Genomic DNA, 20,333 nt, shown 5'->3' on the forward strand with positions numbered 1-20,333 from the left:
TTAATCTCTATTAAAAATAAAGAAACATGTATTTTTTTGTCTTTGGAAAAGCCACTTAGGTGGGGGTGGGGTAAAAATTACTGAAAATGGGGTTGAATTATTTTTTATTAGGTTACTGATATCCCAAAAACTATAGATATTACAGACGTGAAAATTGGTATTTGGAATCCCCTTTAGAAAAAGAAATAAGTATTTTTTTTTGCTTTCAGAAATCCACTTAAAAGGGGGGGGGGAATTGAAAAATTAGTTGAATTATTTGTATGAAGACACTATTATCTTAAAAACGAAAGATGTTGCAGACGTGAAAAATGGTATTTGGAATCTGCTTTAAAAGTAAACAAACACGTATTCCATTGATTTCGGAAAATCCAATGAAGGTGGGGTGTGAGAGAATTGAAAAGTTAATTGAATGAATTGTATAAGGTTACTTAAATCTAATAAAAATTAAAGTTGTTACAGATGTAAAAATTGGTATATGGATCTCCTTTAAAAACGAAGAAAAACGCATTTTGGGGGAAAATCATCTTGGGGGTGGGGGTGAAAAGGAATTGAAAGGAATTTTAAATTTTTTTATGGAGATACTTATATCTCAAAACTGAAGGCAACATACGTGAACATTGGTGTTTGGAATCTCCTTAAAACATAAAGAAACACGCTTTTTTTTGGGGGGGGGGTAAATCAACTTAACGGTGGTGGGGTGACAAGGGAGTTGAGACCAATTGATTTTACTGTTCATAATGTACTTGATTCTGATCATAAACTGATCATTTTTAATCTTTCCTGGGTTTGTTTTCAAGAGCCACCTTTTCCTTTGGAGAACTTAGATTACAGTAGATCCTCCTGGCATATAAATAAAAATGTAAACATATTTGAAATAAACTATAGGAATGAAATTGACCGTGCAATTGTTCACCTCTATAATAAGGTCAATAATGCACGGAAGTATATTATTCGTATCGCCAGAAATCCCGCGCACTTGCCTACGCGCGACAATGGTGCTGGGCACATTGTCAGCAATGTCAATGGCAGCAGATGTAATTTACCGCCAAGTAGCGCATCTTGCTGCGAGGTCAATAATAATAATAATAATAATAATAATAATAATAATAATAATAATAATAATAATAATAATAATAATAATAATAATGTTCTGGACTGTCGTCCAATTGTGCGGACCGTGCTGGAAACGGGTCCTGGCCGGGTAATGACTATGAATGCAGTCCGGACACTCATTGGATGGGTGGCCAACATCTGCATTTTTACTGATCACAATTTTGCAAATTCATTAATAATTATATAAGCAATCTCCAATAACTCACTATACTATTATACTTTTTCCAACTAAATATAAAATCACTAAACGGCTGGGTGAAGAGCATTAAATTGCACTGGTACCAGCAACCGTAACCAAACCCCTTTTCCCGGAGGGAGTGGGGGGGGGGCTTTTAAATTTCTAATGGAAGCGGGTTCAGTGCCGCCAAGGCACCCAAGACGACCCATGCCGGATCTCCTCAAGGATTTGATCCATATTAAAAATGCTTACCTTATAGGAAAAGATGGCAAAGATTTAGGGACCCAACTGACCGGGCGGAATACCTGGACTTAGCCAGGGAAGTACGAAATCGATTGCTGGAAAGAAAGGTTGAAACATGGGAGGAACATTGCTTAATCTCCCAGAAAACGAGTCAAATCGCGATTCTCTCAGGAAAAGCGAGTCAGATCGCGAATTTCGGTAGATTATATATAAAACGTTAAACATCTAATTATAAATTTCAGTATAATACCGTAGCGAAGCACGGGTATCTTGCTAGTAGGATATAAACTTCATGGTTTTGAACTGTACTGAATTGTGATCACAATAATAATTATTAAATTAATATTGTAATGGTCAACTTTTTTCAATACTATAATAGGCAATATTATTTAATTGCATTACTAAACTAGAGACTAGTTTCAGCCTTGGCTGGCCATCTTCAGCCTTAATGTAATATATCTAATAACTAAACAAATGTACAAACACACAATTGACATAAAAACTAATGTACAAACACACAATTAACATTAAAATCTGGGATGAACTGTGTGTAAAATCTGAAAATTAAATTATGCTCTAAATTATTAGCATCTGGAATATGCTAATCATCTACACTCTTTCTTGTATTAATATTCATAGAAGTGTTAATTCGATCACTGCTTATCATTACAATTTCAATTCCAAAACGGGAATTGGTAAATGTTGATTCTGTAGTGAGATCATCAATCACCAAATTTATTTGAGTGGTGTTAGCAGTGTGCAAGCCACTGGACACCACCGTAAATAACCACCAGCTGACGCACAACTGCTAGATGGTATTTCCACATCAACCAACGTAAGTAAAATGTTCCCGTAGTGTTTCTTAAAATCATGCTGAAATGCTGTTGGACATTGTCAGGACGGCACACGAAGATATGGTTAAAACTGACACATGAAATTAACCTGAATAAATGATAGATAAAATTGGATAAAATTTTTAAATAGAAGGAGAGAGAGAGTGTTTTAGTCAAGTGGCATAGGTTATATGAGACTTACCTCTCGTTGCAGCATGTGGTGTGTGGTGTATTGTTGTGTGCCTCATACTAACGGTTGTGAGATTCAAAGGAAAAGGAAGGGGCGGGGCGAGGAGAGAGAGAGAGAGAGAGAGAGAGAGAGAGAGAGAGAGAGAGAGACAGGGCAAGGGATGAGGGGTTGAGGCAAGGGGAGAGGTCGTGGAAAGGAGAAGGGGGGTGGAGTGGAAGGGGGAATTAAGGGAGGGCCGAAGGATGTGGGAAAAGAGATGGCTGCTGAGGAAAGGTGCTGTGAATATTATGAAAAACTGAATTATGACTTGTTGGTTTGACCTTTCTAAAAATGGTAATTAGAAGGTCAAATAGGATATTTGGCTTTCCTGAAATGTGATTAAGATTATGATTCAGTTTAAAATGTTGATCTATATGTATGAAGCAGCTTTCAGTAATGTTAAGTAGTGGTCCTTTGTTAATGATTTTGAGAGTTTCCATACCTTGTTTTATGTCTGTGAATTTGTGATTATAGTCAGGCATATGCTGTCCTACAGCTGAAAATTTATTTTACTTCAGGGAATTAACGTGTTCCAAGTATCATATATTAAAATTCCTCCTGGTCTGCCTGACGTAAGAAGAACTACAGCGGTTGCAAATAATCCTGTATACTCCTGATTTCTACTAACTATTGAACTTGTTTATGAATGAGGCATTACGTAAGACTTGTGCATTCTTATTGTTGGTTTTGAAAGTTACTTTTACATCATGCTTTTTAAAGATGTTGGCGACTTTGTAAATTTGTTCATTGAACGTAAAGATAGAAAGGGAGGAGTGTTTTGTTTACCTTTTTCAAAGTGGTAGAGGGGCAATATTTATATTTATTGATTATTTTTTCAATAAGGAAACCGTTGTGTCCATTAGATTTAGCTATATTACGAATAGTGTTCAACTCATTTTTGAGGTCTCTTTTAGACATCGGAACATTGAAGGCTCAGTACGCCATGCTGTTGTACGCTGCTCGTTTGTGAATTTGGGGGCATGAAGAATCTTGACGGATTGTAGTGACTGTTTGGGTGGGTTTTCTGCAAATCTTATATCTTAAGTAGCTTGGGTGCCTGATAATGGTTAAGTCTAAAAAATACATTTTCCGTTCAATTTCGGATTCAAGTGTGAATTTTATATGCGGGTCAATGTTATTTAGATTAAAGAGGGTGGTAGCAGCATCTGTGATGCTCTCATCCATCATTACTATGGTGTCATCTATATATCTTGCCCAGAAAAGGATGTTGTCAAAGTTATTATTATTATTATTATCAATTTTGGTATGTTCCAAAAAATCCAAGTAAATCTCTCTCTATCAAAATCATCAACAAAGGACCCCTCCTTAACATTACTGCTGCTTCATACATATAAATCAATATTTTAACCCGAATCATAAACTTAATGACATTTCAGAAAAGCCAAATATCCTATTTGACCTTGTAATTACCATTTTTAAAACATCAAGTCGTAATTCAGTTTTTCATAAAATTCACAGCACCTTTCCTCAGCAGCCATCTCTTTTCCCACATCCTTTGGCCCTGCCTTAATTCCCCCATTCCCCTCCACCCCTAAACCCTTCCATGGCCCCTCTCCTTGCCCCAACCCCCTCATCCCTTGCTCCGCCGCTTCGTTTTCTTTTGAATCTCACAACTGTTAGTATGAGGCACATAAAAATACGCCACGCACCACATGACGCAACGAAAGGTGAGTCTCATATAAACTATGCCATTTGACTAACACTCTCTCTCTCTCTCTCTCTCTCTCTCTCTCTCTCTCCTTCTATTCATTAATTTTATCCAATTTTAACTATCATTTATTCAGGTTGACTTCATGGACACCTCAATGAATTGCGAATTTATATCAGCCACAAATTAAGACTGTGTCAGTTTTAAACATATCTTCGTGTGCCGTCCTGACAATGTCCAACAGCATTTCAGCATGATTTTAACAAGCACTACGGGAACATTATATTTTATTTACATTGGTTGATGTAGAAACACCATCTAGCAGTTCTGCGTCAGCTGGTGGTTATTTATAGTGGCGTCAAGTTGCTTGCATACTGCTACCACCACTCAAGTAGATTTGGTGATTGATGATCTGACTGCAGAATCAACATTTACCAGTTCCTGTTTTGCAATTGAAATTGTAATGATTAGCAGTGATCGAACTAACACTTCTATGAATATTAATACAAGAAAGAGTCTGGATGATGAGCATATTCTAAATGCTAATAATTTAGAGGCTAATTTATTTTTAAGATTTTACACATAGTTCATCTCAGATTTTAATGTTAATTGTGTGTTTGTACATTTGTTTAGTCATTAAGCATATTACATTAAGGTTGAAGATGGCCAGCCAAGGCTGATACTAGTCTCCAGTTTAGTAATGTAATTCAATAATATTGCATATTACAGTATTGAAAAAGGTGGACCACTACGGCATTAATTTAATAATTATTATTGTGACAGTATATAGTATTCGGGAGATAGTGGGTTTGAATCCCTCTGTTGGAAGCCCTGAAGATGGTTTTCCGTGGTATCCCATTTTCACACCAGGCAAATGCTGGGATTGTGCCTTAATTAAGGCTACGGCTGCTTCCTTCCCACTCCTAGCCCTTTCCTGCCTCCACATCGCTATAAGACCTCGGTGCGATATTAAGCAGCTTGTAAAAAGAATGTTCATACTGTCAACAACTTGGATTAAAAAGCATCATAGACTAATCCTGGATTGTAAATAAATTATATTATTTTTGCTATATGTGGTAACATATACATATGCATAAGTTTCTATTTTGAGCTTGTTATACAGTAACCTGTCTTGTTATATGGCAACACCAATCACAGTGAGAATGCATGCAAAGAAACAGGTCATGAGGAAGGTGTAAGTACAACCTTATTCACTTACAAAATTTGGTAAAATCAATCTGGCTGGGGAAAAAGAGACATTCTAGAAGTATACTCTCCCATACACAACACTTAACGACAAATTACACAATACATATCAATACAAGAGTGCAACAACAGTGCTAATCATGAACGAGGAAAAAGAAAAGACCTCTTAAAAAAACATCGTTCCTAGGTGCAAGTGAGATCTTGAACTGCGATGCAACGATATACATAATATTGTGCAGGGTGCAGGGTTACCAAAACCATGCTGGGAAAGATCAGAATGGATTCAATCACTACTGATTTAGGGCAGTTACCCAGGTGGCACATTCCCTATCTGTTATCTTCCTAGCCTTTTCTTAAATGATTGCAAAGAAATTGGAAATTTATTGAACATTCCCCTTGGTAAGTTATTCCAATCCATAATTCCCCTTCCTATAAATGAATATTTGCCCCAATTTGTCCTCTTGAATTCCAGCTTATCTTCATTCTGTGATCATTCCTACTTTTAAATACACTACTAAAACTATTTTTGTCTACTGATGTCATTACATGTCATCTCTCCACTGACAGCTCGGAACATACCACTTATGACACAGATGTTGATTCTCACAGGGAACCTATAATGGACAATTTATATTAGTATTACATACCACTTAGTCGAGCAGCTCGTCCCCTTTCTCCCAAGTCTTCCCAGCCCAAACTTTGGAACATTTTTGTAACGCTACTCTTTTGTCGGGAACCACCCAGAACAAACTGAGCTACTTTTCTTTGGATTTTTTCCAGTTCTTGAAACAAGTTATCCTGGTAAGGGTCCCATACACTGGAACTATACTCAAGTTGGGGTCTTACCAGAGACTTATACGCCCTCTCCTTTACATCATTACTACAACCACTAAATACCCTCATAACCATGTGCAGAGACCTGCACCCTTTATTTACAATCACATTTATGTGATTACACCAACAAAGATCTTTCCTTATATTAACACCTAGGTACTTACAATGATCCCCAAAAGGACCTTTGACCACATCTACACAGCAATTAAAACTGAGAGGACTATTCCTATTTGTGAAACTCACAACCTGACTTTTAACCCCGTTTATCATCATCGTAACATTATCAATGTCATCTTGCATTTGCTCACAATTGTGTAACTTATTTAATACTCTGTACAGAATAAAATCATCTGCAAAAAGCCTTATCTCTGATTCCAATTCTTTACACATATAAGAAAATATAAAGGTCCAATAATACTGCCATGAGGAATTAGCATTTTAATTATTATAGGGACATATAAAGCTTCGCCTTTTCTAATTCCCTGAGTCTTATTTCTTAGAAATATAGCCACACATTCAGTCCCTCTTTTTTCTAGTCCAATTGCACTCATTTCTCCCAGAAGTCCCCCATGATCTACCCTATCAAATGCCTTAGATACGTAAATCGCGATACAGTCCATTTGACCTCCTGAATCCAGGATATCTGCTATATCTTGCTAGAATCCTACAAGCTGAGCTTCAGTGGAATAACCTTTCCTAAACCCAAACTGCTTTCTGTCAAAACAGTTATTAATTTCGCAAACATGTCTAATATAATCAGAAAGAATGCTTTCCCAAAGCTTACATGCAATCCATGTCAAATTGACTGGCCTGTCATTTTCAGCTTTATGTCTCCTTTATACACAGGGGGTACAATAGCAACTCTCCATTCATTTGGTATAGATCCTTCATGCAAACAATAATCAAATAAGTACTTCAAATATGGTACTATATCCCAACCCACTGTCTTAAGTATATCACCCAAAACCTTATCAATTCCAGCTGCTTTCTTGTTTTCAACTTCTTTATCTTACTGTAAATATCATTGTTATCATAGGTAAATTTTGATGCTTCTTTAGTATTAGTCTCCTCCTCTATCTGGACATTATCCTTGTAACCAACAATCTTTACATACTGCTGACTGAATACTTCTGCCTTTTGAAGATCCTCGCATACACACACCCCTTGTTCATTAATGATTCCTGGAATGTCCTTCTTGGAACCTGTTTCTGCCTTAAGGTACCCATATATATACTCTTCCATTTTTCACTAAAATTTGTATGACCGCCAATTATGCTTGCCATCATTTTATGCTTAGCTGACTTCTTTGCTAGATTCAATTTCCTAGTAAGTTCCTTCAATATCTCCTTACTTCTGCAACCATTTTTCTCAGTCTATTTCCTTCCAATCTGCACCTCAAGCAATCAATCAATTACTACTGATCTGCATTTAGGGCAGTCACCCAGGGGGCAGATTCCCTATCTGTTGTTTTCCTAAACTTTTCTTAAATGATTGCAAAGAAATTGGAATATTATTGAACATTTCCCTTGGCAAGTTATTCCAATCTCTAACTCCCCTTCCTCTAAACGAATGTTTGCCCCAATTTGTTCACTTGAATTCCAACTTTATCTTCATAATGTGATCTTTCCTCCTTTTTAAGACACCACTCAAACTTATTCGTCTACTGATGTCCTCCCTCGCTATCTCTCCACTGACAGCTCGGAACATACCACGTAATCGAGCAGCTCGTCTCCTTTCTTCCAAGTTTTCCCAGCCCAAACTTTGCAACATTTTGGTAATGCTACTCTTTTGTCGGAAATCACCCAGAACAAATCGAGCTGCTATTCTTCGGATGTTTTCCAGTTCTTGAATCAAGTAATCCTGGTGAGGGTCCCATACACTGGAACCATACTCTAGTTGGGATCTTACCAGAGACTTACATGCCCTCTCCTTTACATCCTTACTACAACCCCTGAATACCCTCATAACCATGTGCAGAGATCTATACCCTTTATTAACTATCATATTTATGTGATTACCCCAATGAAGGTCTTTACTTATATTAACACCTAGGTACTTACAATGATCCCCAAAAGGAACTTTCACCCCATCAACACAGTAATAAAAACTGAGAGGACTTTTCCTATTTGCAAAACTCACAACCTGACTTTTAACCCCGTTTATCATCATACAATTCCCCACTGTCCACTCACAACACTATCGAGGTCACCCTGCAGCCGCTCACAATCTTGTAACTTATTTATTACTCTGTACAAAATAACATCATCTGCAAACAGCCTTATCTCTGATTCCACTTCTTTACACATATCATTGATATATAAGAAAACATAAAGTTCCAATAATACTGCCTTGAGGGATTCCCCTCTTAATTATTACAGGGTCAGATAAAGTTCGCCTACTCTAATTCTCTGAGGTCTATTTTCTAGAAATATAGCCACCCATTCAGTCATTCTTTTTTCTTGTCCAATAGCACTCATTTTTGCCAGGAGTCTTCCATGATCTCCCCTATCAAATGCCTTAGATAGGTCAATCGCAATACAGTCCACTTGGCCTCCTGAATCCAGGATATCTGCTATATCTTAATGAAATCCTACAAGCTGAGCTTCAGTGGAATAGCCTTTCCTAAACCAAAACTGCCTTCTGTCAAAACAGTTATTAATTTTGCAAACATGTCTAATATAATCAGAAAGAATGCTTTCCCAAAGCTTACATGAAATGCATGTCAAACTGACTGGCCTGTAATTTTCAGCTTTATGTCTATCACCCTTTCCTTTATACACAGGGGCTACTATAGCAACTCTCCATTCATTTGGTATAGCTCCTTCAACTAAACAATAATCAAATAAGTATTGGAGATATGGTACTATATCCCAACCTACTGCCTTTAGTATATCCCCAGAAATCTTATCAATTCCAGCTGCTTTTCTAGTTTTCATCTTTTGTATCTTACTGTAAATTTCATTGTTATCATAGGTAAATTTTAATACATCTTTAGTATTACTCACATCCCCTATCTGCACATTATCCTTGTAACCAACAATCTTTACATACTGCTGACTGAATATTTCTGCCTTTTGAAGATCCTCACATACACACTCCTCTGGTTCATTAATGATTCCTGGAATGTCCTTCTTTGAACCTGTTTCTGCATTAAAGTACCTATAAATACCCTTCCATTTTTCACTAAAATTTGTATGACCACCAATTATGCTTGCCATTATGTTATCCTTAGCTGACTTCTTTGCTAGATTCAATTTCCTAGTAAGTTCCTTCAATTTCTCCTTACTTCCATAACCATCTCTAACTCTATTTCATTCCAACCTGCACCTTCTTCTTAGACTCTTTACTTCTCTGTTATAGTATAGTGGATCTTTACCATTTGTTACCACCTTTAAAGGTACAAACCTATTTTCACATTCCTCAACAATTGCTTTAAACCCATCCCAGAGTCTGTTTACATTTTTATTTACCATTTTCCAGCAATCATATTTACTTTTTTTAAACTCCCTCATGCCTGTTTTATCAGCCATATGGTACTGCTCCATAGTCCTAATTTTAATACCTTCCTTTCTTTCACATTTATTATTAACTACGACAAAAAGAGCTTCGAGATCCCTAATACCAACTATTTCTTTGGTTTCTCTATAAAGCTCATCTGGTTTTAACAGCACCATATCCAAAATATTCTTCCCTCTAGTTGGTTCCATCACTTTCTGAATCAGGTGCCCTTCCCATATTAACTTATTTGTCATTTGTTGTTCATGCTTTCTGTCATTCGCATTACCTTCCCAATTGACATTTGGTAAATTGAGATCACCCGCTACAATCATGTTCATTTCCTTATCGTTTCCCACATAGCTGATTATCTTATCAAATAATTTTGAATCAGCGTCAGCGCTACCCTTTCCCGGTCTGTACACTCCAAAGACATCAAGTTGCCTATTATCTTTAGAGATGAGCCTTACCCCCAGAATTTCATGTTTTTCATCCTTAACTTTTTCGTAGCTTACAAATTCTTCTTTCACCAGAATGAATACTCCCCCTCCTACCATTCCTAATCCTATCTCTACGACACACACTCCAGTTCCATGAGAATATTTCTGCATCCTTTATATCACTTCTCAGCCATGATTCAACTCCTATTACAATATGTGGTAAGTATATATCTATTAAATTACTTAATTCGATTCCTTTGTTTACAATACTTCTACAGTTGAGCACTAACATTTTTATGTCATCCCTAGTTGATTTCCAGTTCCCTGTTCGTTTAACACCGCTCCCTAGGCCACTCCGTTTCCCTGAATGTACCTGCATATAACCCTTCTAAACAAGTTTCCCAACTTATATGTACCACTGAGGTTCAAGTGAAGTCCATCTGAGTGCAGATCCCTGTCTCTTACCCACCCATTAGGATCTAGAAATCTCACTCCCAGTTTCCCACATACCCACTCCATAGTCTCATTTAAATCACCAATCACCTTCCAGTCAGTATCTCTTCTAAACAGTGTTCCACTGATAACAATCTCCGCTTCCTTAAACTTCACAAGTGCTGCATTTACAAGATCCCGCAAATCCCCAACTATATTGGTACTTATACCTGCTTGTCTTATGTTGCTAGTACCAAATTGAAACACTACCACCTTCTCCTTTCCCTCCTCCTTCTCTTCTACTTTCCTCTACATCTGCCTCAACCTAATTCCTGGATAACACTATACCCTGGTTCCCTTTACTCCACACACTTTCCCCACATGTCTGACAATGGAATCCCCATGACCAAAGCTTACACCCTACCCACCTCATTTGATCCCTTCCCATCCTGGTCAGCCCTATCTTTCCCGACAGCTGCAGTAGCTACTTCCTCCTCCCTCTTCTCCTCCCATGACTCTGTTCCACCTGTCTATTCCTATCCACTGCTCCACATTTCCCTTTCCTACCTTTTCCCTTCCTCCTACTTCCACATTTCTCAGCAACAGTTCCCTGTTCCTCATCTTCCTTCTGTTGTTCTACCTCCAGTGACTCGTACCGATTTCTCACAGACACCTGTCCTGAATTCTGATCCTGAATAGAGGAGCCCTTAGCCTGCAATCTCTTTCCTCTTAAAACATTAGACCACCTGTCTTCTACAGTTCCCCCTTTCCTTCCCATCCCTCTTTTACACCTACTATATTCTGTACACTTTTTTGAGGGAGGCCTACTTTCTTTCCTGTCCTCTAAGGGAATCCTAATTACCTCCCTCAAACTCTCCAATTCCTCCCTCATACTCCCTAATGCCTGGCCATGCCCACAGTTCCTACACTTGCAGTCCTCAGTCATTCATTACGGAATAATGAAAAGAAAAGGAAAAATAAAATAACTTATTCTGTGCAAAATAATAATGAAAGGAAAGGAATATTGTCTAGAATAGTTCACAAAGATCACACAACAGTAATGTAATTAACACGTTCCCTGCTTTGCGAGTCACATGTGACTCCTACAGCACAAAAATGTGATGCTGGACAAAAATATATATTTCATTCCTATGCTGCTACGGTGATAACTTTGCATAACAGTACAACAGCGAGTCACAGGTAGTATCTATGTTGTTCTATGATATAGGTATACGTTTAACAACTACCTTACACCACGAGGCATGGGTGACTCACGACGCATGGATGTAATGCAGCTCTTACTATTTGCTATACCAGTCACCAGTGCCTCGCATTTTTACTAGATGTCCCACTTATCTGCGGTGGACAATAGGGGCTATACATTGTTGATCGAGTATTATTGTGCTCTTGCCGTCATTGTAGGCTGGCAGAAATCTGTTGTGACAGCAGGTGAATACTCTTATCATTGTGTGAGGTACGGTAACTACAGGATATACAATTGGGCATCTTTTCTGTGCAGCATCACGGTAAGAATGTTACTTATATACAGATTTCATCATCTTATTCCCAACTATAAGCATAGAAAGCTAAGGAATGTGTGTGAATTGTTTCAGATGAAACGTAGATTAGCAGACGTCCAGCTACCCAAAGAGTGTTCCAGTTCAGACTCTTCACAACGAGCCAGGAGATCTTGATTAGAGAAACCATTAGAGGATTAGGATATTGAGGATCTTTGAGGAGATGAAGATATCCAATGTAGTGATACCGAGGACCCCAATTTTTCATTGTCAGTTTCATCATCTTGACCAGTGTCCTCTGGAACGACACAGATGTACATGATAGCCACAGTGAAAGTGACAGTGAACAAGTTTAAAACACAATCAGTTAAATGATTTAGGCTTCACCGTTTTTCCTGGGAAAGCAAAGGTTCAGTTACAGTTTGAAGAGGGACAGCCCACTGATATATACTCTCACTTCGTGGATGACAGCCTATTAGAAATGATGGTTCAGAAAACCAACAGGTATGCCAATCAATTTAAACAAAGTCATAATGAGAAAAGCAAGTCCAGAAGTTTGAAATGGAAGGAAACTAATGATGAGTAAATGAAACAGTTTCTAGGAATTATCATGTCCATGGGTGTTGTTCTTCGCCCAACTATTAAATCATACTGGTCTAAGAATGACTTATATGATGTGCGACTTATTAGATGGGCAATGCCACGGGATCGTTTCCCTCTTCTCTTGAGATTCTGGCACTTCGCAGACAACGAAGCTAACCAACAACCAGGAACAAATACCCGGACCTAGAAATAACCCACTTTGAGGAATGTGGAGGCTGTGCTCTGTCCTTGTGCTGCATCAAGCTATGCAAGAATACTGCCCTAGTTCGTAACCTTCAAACTATTAACTTTGGTTTTGGCAAGTCTCCATTGGATATCTTAATGAGGATCTCATATTATATTAATAATGCTATATCTGATTCTTCATTGTCGAGATCCATTACTTAGCGATGCCAATTTTCAGGATTAAACACAATTTCACTACTTTTATAATGGTAAATGAATTACTTTGGTGAAGGACTACCAACTAAAGCAACTGACACAAAAGATCCCCGTCCTGGTAGTCTGTTGCTGAGGATGGTCGCTATAGGACTTGAAATCCTCTGCGATCAGAACAACATTATTTTCATTTAGATAAAATGTGTTGGTTTCCAAAACAAAGAGAATTTTCACACAGTCAATGGAAGGTAAATTATTATTTCAATGTCAACTGTGTCCCCAGCTTTCAGTCAAAACCCAACAGTCTTGGCGGATCAAAGGTAGTGTCAGACTCCTGACCCCAATCTTGCAGTTTCAATCCTGGCTAAAGTAGCTGATTATTGAATAGCAGGTAAAAACCTAAGCATTCCATGTTATAACTGTTAGCTCATTAGACCTCAGGTGGTGCACTTGGCCTCAGAAACTGTCATGTAGAATTCCACCTAGCTGGTAGATAGCAGCAGAATTGGAATGTCAAAACTGGTCTGCAGGTCACCTACAGGGCATCACTTCAGAAGGCACAGAACACAATGCTGAGGCCTCATAATTATGACTTTATTATTATTCTGAGCCAAGTGTCGCAGGAGCATTTTATCATGTCGTTTGCCCTAATAATTCAGTTTTAACCTCCAAGTGAAACTCAAAATTAACTTATTTCTCTCTCCAGTAGCTAAACAACAGGGTAAGGTGAAAGAACAGATATCTTACACATAGAACTGCTGCAAATATCTGAAGTGCATGAACAATGCAAATTTAGAAAAATGATGGAATAACGAATTTCATATTTTGTATGGACAAGTGGAGTACTACTCATTATTGATAAAGTCAAAATAAATGTTACATTGGTGGCATTGCAACACTCCACAAGATATGACCAAGTTTAGAATAAATTCTAATAAATTCTCTGTTTCCACTCCCCTTTAGGCACACTTTGCAACCGACTAACATTGATAAGCATTAGCATTCCTAGGAAATTAAAAAGAAATACCGAATGGCATGATTCTCAACAATTTCCCTCAACTCTGTCCTGGACACTATAAGATTTGATAATGTTAACATCTATTTAATGGTAAAGGCATAAGACTAATAATAATGTTACTGGTTTTACATCCCACTAGCTACTTTTATGTCTTTTAAAGATAGCCGAGGTACTGGAAATTTTTCTTGCAGGAGTTCTTTTATGTACCAGTAAATCTACCAACACAAGGCTCACTTATCTGAACATCTTGAAATACCACCAGACTGAGCTGGGATCAAACATGATAACTTGGGATCCAAAGGCCAGAACTATCATTTAAGCCACTGTGCATACATGCATTCCCTTCATCTTAAAATAAAAACACCCTAGTTTCGTGTGATACTCTTCTTTAGAAGAACATCTGTAATAATTCAAGAATTTTCAAACCATAGGAAATTCTGTTGCAATAACTTAAAGTGGGCATTCTTATTTGAAAATTTCTTGACCAACACACCACCACTGTCAAGAAGATGCAATCATGTGGTAAAGCATTAAGTACTGTATGCAGAGGCAGGAAGATATAAAAAGCTGCTTAGTAGTGTTTGGCACTTAAAATTTTTAAAACAATAGTAACTGCTGTCTGTAAAATGCAAAATAGATTACCTCGTCAATCTTGTACACTAAATACGCTGTTCACAAAACAAAATGCAAAAAAAAAAAAAAAAAATTCTCATATACTTTGAAGCACAGTCATACATAACTGAGGGAGAATACTTACCATCTGCAAATTCTCCTAATAATTTAGAAAGATAATAAATATCCAGCCCGGCTCTTTGGCTGAATGGTCAGTATGCTGGCTTTTAGTTTCAAAGGCCTTGGGTTTGTTTCCTGGCCAGTGTGAGGTTTTAAACTACACATAGTTAATTCCTCTGGTTCCGAGACTGGAAATCTGTGTTTGTCTTTGTAAGTTACACTTCTCTACATATTCACAGAATACTAACCACCAGAGAAACATGCAACAAAGAATAAATCCCTCTAGATAAGGATGGCATTAGGAAGGGCATCAGACAGTAAAAATGGGCCAGATCCATCACAAGTACTACTGACCCCAATAAATTGGGAAAATGGCCAAGAAGAAGAAGAAATAATAATGAATATTGAATTAGGGAGATTTTCTTTTTTGCCATCTGTTTTACATCATCATATGAATTAAGAGAAAGGCTATACAATCAACAATTCTTGGATGCCTATTATATATATATTTTTACAATTGGCTTTACGTTGCGCCGACACAGATAGGTTTTTATGGCGACAATGGCACAGGGAAGGGCTAGGAGTCGGAAGGAAGTGGCCATGACCTTAATTAAAGTACATCCCCAGCATTTGCCTGGTGTGAAAATAGAAAACCACGGAAAACTACCTTCAGGGATGCCGACAATGGGGGTATGCCTATAATACACAGATTACAATATGCAGGTCAGAACATGAACATAAAGGATGAACTCTCAACTTACCTAACAGCAAAGGTAACACCCAGCTACCTGCGCCGAGTGACACACGTTCCAGATGTTTCAAGAAGTCCCGCAGTGCTTATGTCAGCCAGAGAGTAAAAAAATGAAATGGCGTATGGCTTTTAGTGCCGGGAGTGTCCGAGGACAAGTTCGGCTCGCCAGGTGCAGGTCTTTTGATTTGACTCCCGTAGGTGACCTGCGCGTCGTGATGAGGATGAAATGATGATGAAGACAACACATACACCCAGCCCCAGTGTCAGCGAAGTTAACCAATTAAGGTTAAAATTCCCGACCCTGCCGGGAATCGAACCCGGGACCCCTGTGACCAAAGGCCAGCACGCTAACCATTTAGCCAAGGAGCCGGACAGCCAGAGAGTGAGAGGAGGCTATTTAAAGGCGAGACACAACCACCACTCTTGTAGTTGAATTTAGCTGCCTGGGGAGACTGATTACCTTGGACTGAGTAGGGGTATTTCAGTCTGCTTGACAAAGAATAATGTAGTGTATTCAAAACGTCAGCAAACTGTACGGAAGATGCACAAAACAATAACACTGTACAACCCGGAAGAACTAAATAATTCATACAATGTAACTCCCCCAAGACCAAGATTTGTTGACAAAATACTGTACAAGATCTACAATTTTATTTTCTTTCTTGCATAATGAGATTGTTAAGATGGAAAAGTTCTATAAATTCCTCTACTATATCTGCCTTTCCCAATTTCTTTTTGTAGCAAGACAGGACACTGCAGAATCCTTACAGGAAATGGCTGTCAGTCAAAATCCTTGAAACTTTTGTAAATGATAGTCCTTAATGTGTAGATCAGAAGTGCGGATGGACACAAAGTTCAAAAAATTAGTTCTGGAGGAGTGTGTGCCTCTTACATGTAAGCAAAACTGACCCCTGTTGAATTTTGAAAGCATTGGAGCTGTTATAACCTCGTCCCCTGAAGCAGGCAGCTGGCCCTGCATTTGTCTGCAACAGTCTTTTGTGTTCTATACACCACAAAAGTAGTTTGGAATATCGTGGGTTATGTGGTAGGGTGCATGTAGTTCTGTTATACGTGGTAAGAAGCACTGTATACTAGTGATGGGCAACGCTCTCGCTCGAGACTCTCGAGACTGACGTCACAGATCTCGAGAATCTCGAGACCGATTCTCCTGTATTGCGAGCTGGGTGACCTCTCAGTAACTACGGGTGTAAACTGATACTATATCATTAGCAGTTATTGCGTGAAATGACGTTCTCACATGGAAACGTGTGAGCCAACAAATTTTGTCAAAAGCCTGGAAAAGTCCTGCATGTTCAACTATGAACCCCTTAGGCCTAATACCATTAACGAAAGTGAAAACAGAATCTCAGTATCTTAAACTCTTCACGGCTTATTTGGGATGGACATCTTAGCTGACTAACCCTGCATAACTTGTGAATAATTACTGTAGATAGGATGTACACCTACTTGGATACTAGAGGCGTGCATTATTCGAACTTGAGACTGGAAAAGATGTGGTTTGTTACATATGCAACTACCATTACTCATGAGTTGAACGTGTTATCTAAAATGCCCGACTTTGCTCCAATTCTTTCAGCAGGGGTGATGGCAACGCTCTCGAGACCGATTCTCGTGTGCTGCGAGCTGTGCGACGTCCCAGTAACTACGAGTGTAAGCTTGATAGTTATCATCAGCATTTCTCATATGGAAACGTGTGTGACGATAAATTTTGTCAAAAGCCTAGGAAAGCACTACATGTTGAACTATGAGCTAGTGATGGGCAGTCTGAGACTAGGTCTCGAGATTTCTCGAGACTAGCGCAGGCACTATTTCGAGAGATCTCGAGAGCGTTGACCCCGCATTGTGCGGCGAGGAGCGTGTCGTAGGCCTACATGTAGTCGGAGCTGAATGTTGTTTGTGCCGAGTATGCGAATAGCCAAATACGGGCCTTCTCCATTTCGTAAATACGTGTCAACAAGCGACTAGGGCGTTCATTTCTACCGAGGTCAATTTTGACGCAGTATAATATTATTGTAAAGGATACACACTCTGGCATTTTATGTACTGGTAGGTACAGTACAGAACCTGACGGCTATTGTAGGTACACGTACCTGGATACCAAAGGCGAGCATTATTCGAACTCGAGACGAGGCAAGATGCGCCTTGTCGGTTATTTTGAGAGATGTCGGCAGAAATACTTCTGGGATGATCCGGCACTTACAAACGCATAATATCAATGAAGAGGAATCGTCACAGAACACCTCCGGCCCGGTTTGCATCACAAGAAGCTACCCTGTCGACTAGTGATGGGCATTCCAAGACGAGATTTCGAGATTTCCCGAGACTAGCGCATACACTATTTCTCGCGAGAAATTTCGAGAGATCTCGAGAGCGTTGTTTTCGCCGAGTATGAGAATAGCAAACCACGCACCTTCTCCATTCCGTAAATACATGTCAACAAGCGACTAGGGCGTCCATTTGCCCCATTTTTTTGCTAGTTGCTTTACGTCGCACCGACACAGATAGGTCTTATGGCAACGATAGGACAGGAAAGGGCTAGGAGTGGGAAGGAAGCGGCCGTGGCCTTAATTAAGGTACAGCCCCAGCATTTGCCTTGTGTGAACATGGGGAAACTACGGAAAACCATTTTCAGGGCTCCCGACAGTGGGGTTCGAACCTACTATCTCCCGAATACTGGATACTGGCCGTATTTAAGCGACTGCAGCTATCGAGCTCGGTCTCTCATTTCTAGCGAGGTCTATTTTGGCGCAGTAAAACGTACTTGTAAAGGTTACGCATTCTAGCCTTGTATGCAGTGGTAAGTACACGAATGAATAGGCTAAGTACAGAAACTGACGGCTACTGTAGGTACACCTACCTGGATACACTACTAGAGGCGTGCATGATTCAAACTCGAGACGGGGCAAGATGCGCCCTGCTGCATATGCAACCACCATTACGCTTGGGTGGAATGTGCAATCTAAAATGCTTGAGTTTGCTCCAGTTCTTTCGATAGGTAGGGGTAGATCGTCATCAGACCCCACATTCAATATCATATTATGACCACTGCTGGTGTTAACCGATATTTTGGTGACGAAGGAAATATTTCCTTACAATGTTATAGAGTATTCGCGTCATAAGTAAAGTTAGCACAATTACCCAACAACAACAAGCAATTCTATGGGAAAAAATATTACAAGAAGTACTACTAATTTAACATTCTAAATCCAGCATCATCATCATCACCAAATTCAGTATTTCCAGTGCTTAACACTCCCGCTTAGAATACTATAGGTTGAGCTTTCTACTAGCTTAACATTACAAGTGATAATAACGTGAAGTTAAACCATCACTACCCTATAACTATAATAACAACGAAAGAAAATATGACAAAAAATACTACTAATTTAACTTTCTAAATCCGGCATCATTATACACAAATTCACACACAACTTAAGTATTTCCATTACTTAACACTATGGTTTACAATACTATAGGTTGAACTTACTACTAGCTTAACACTACAAGTGATATTAAAGTTAAAACATAACTACCCAACAACTACAACAACAAGAGTAAAACAAGCAATTCCACGGAGAGAAAATACTAGAAGAAATACTACTAGTTTAACATTTTAAATCCAGCAAAAAATCACAAATTCATTGTCCTTCGTTTACAGCTTTTACTTTGCACTAGCACTAATCATCATCTTAAATGATTTGATACCGGAAAAGAATGTATCAAAGCCTGTTGCAGGTAATTTATTCCAATCCCTTATGGTACCGTTTACGAAGGAAAACTTGCCCACATCAGTATGCTGGTTATTATTACACTACTTTAAGTGACCGTTGCCACCGGGATATTTCCCATTTGCTATGTATTTGTTAATAATAATAATAATAATAATAATAATAATAATAATAATAATAATTAGGTACTTCGGTATATGACAGTGCAATGTGTAATTGTGTCCAGTTGTTCGCGACAACTTAAAGACGATGTCCGAAATGCAACGTAAGTCGTGGATGTCGGCTATTTTGAAGAGATGTCACATAGCAAAGCCCACTGTGTTGTTTATTCAACAGAAGTAAAATACGTCGGCAGAAATACTTCTGGGAAGATCCGACACTTAAAAACACATAATATAAATGAAGAGGAATAGTCACAGAACATCTCCGGCCCGGTCTGAATCATAAGAAGCTACCCTGTCGACAATACTATTGTGAGGCATCTAGGTAGGTTTATATCCTAATAAAAATCATTAACAAATTATACGGGTTATTCAGCTAAGAAGTCCACCTTAAATGACTCGTGAACAGTTTAAGATACTGGCATTCTGTCTTCACTTTCGTTAATGGTATTAAGGAGCTCATAGTTCAACATGTAGTGCTTTCATAGGCTTTCGACAAAATTTGTCACACACGTTTCCACATGAGAACTGCTGATGATAACTATCAAGCTTACACTCGTAGTTACTGGGGCGTCGTGTCGCACAGCTCGCAGCACACGAGAATCGGTCTCGAGAGCGTTGCCCATCACCCCTGCTGAAAGAATTGGAGCAAAGTCGGGCATTTTGGATTACACGTTTCACTAATGTGTAATGGGGGTTGCATATGTAGCAAAGCACATCTTCCCCGTCTCAAGTTCGAATAATGCACGCCT

The sequence above is a fragment of the Anabrus simplex genome, chromosome 2, assembly GCF_040414725.1.
Source record: "Anabrus simplex isolate iqAnaSimp1 chromosome 2, ASM4041472v1, whole genome shotgun sequence".
NCBI lineage: Eukaryota > Metazoa > Arthropoda > Insecta > Orthoptera > Tettigoniidae > Anabrus > Anabrus simplex.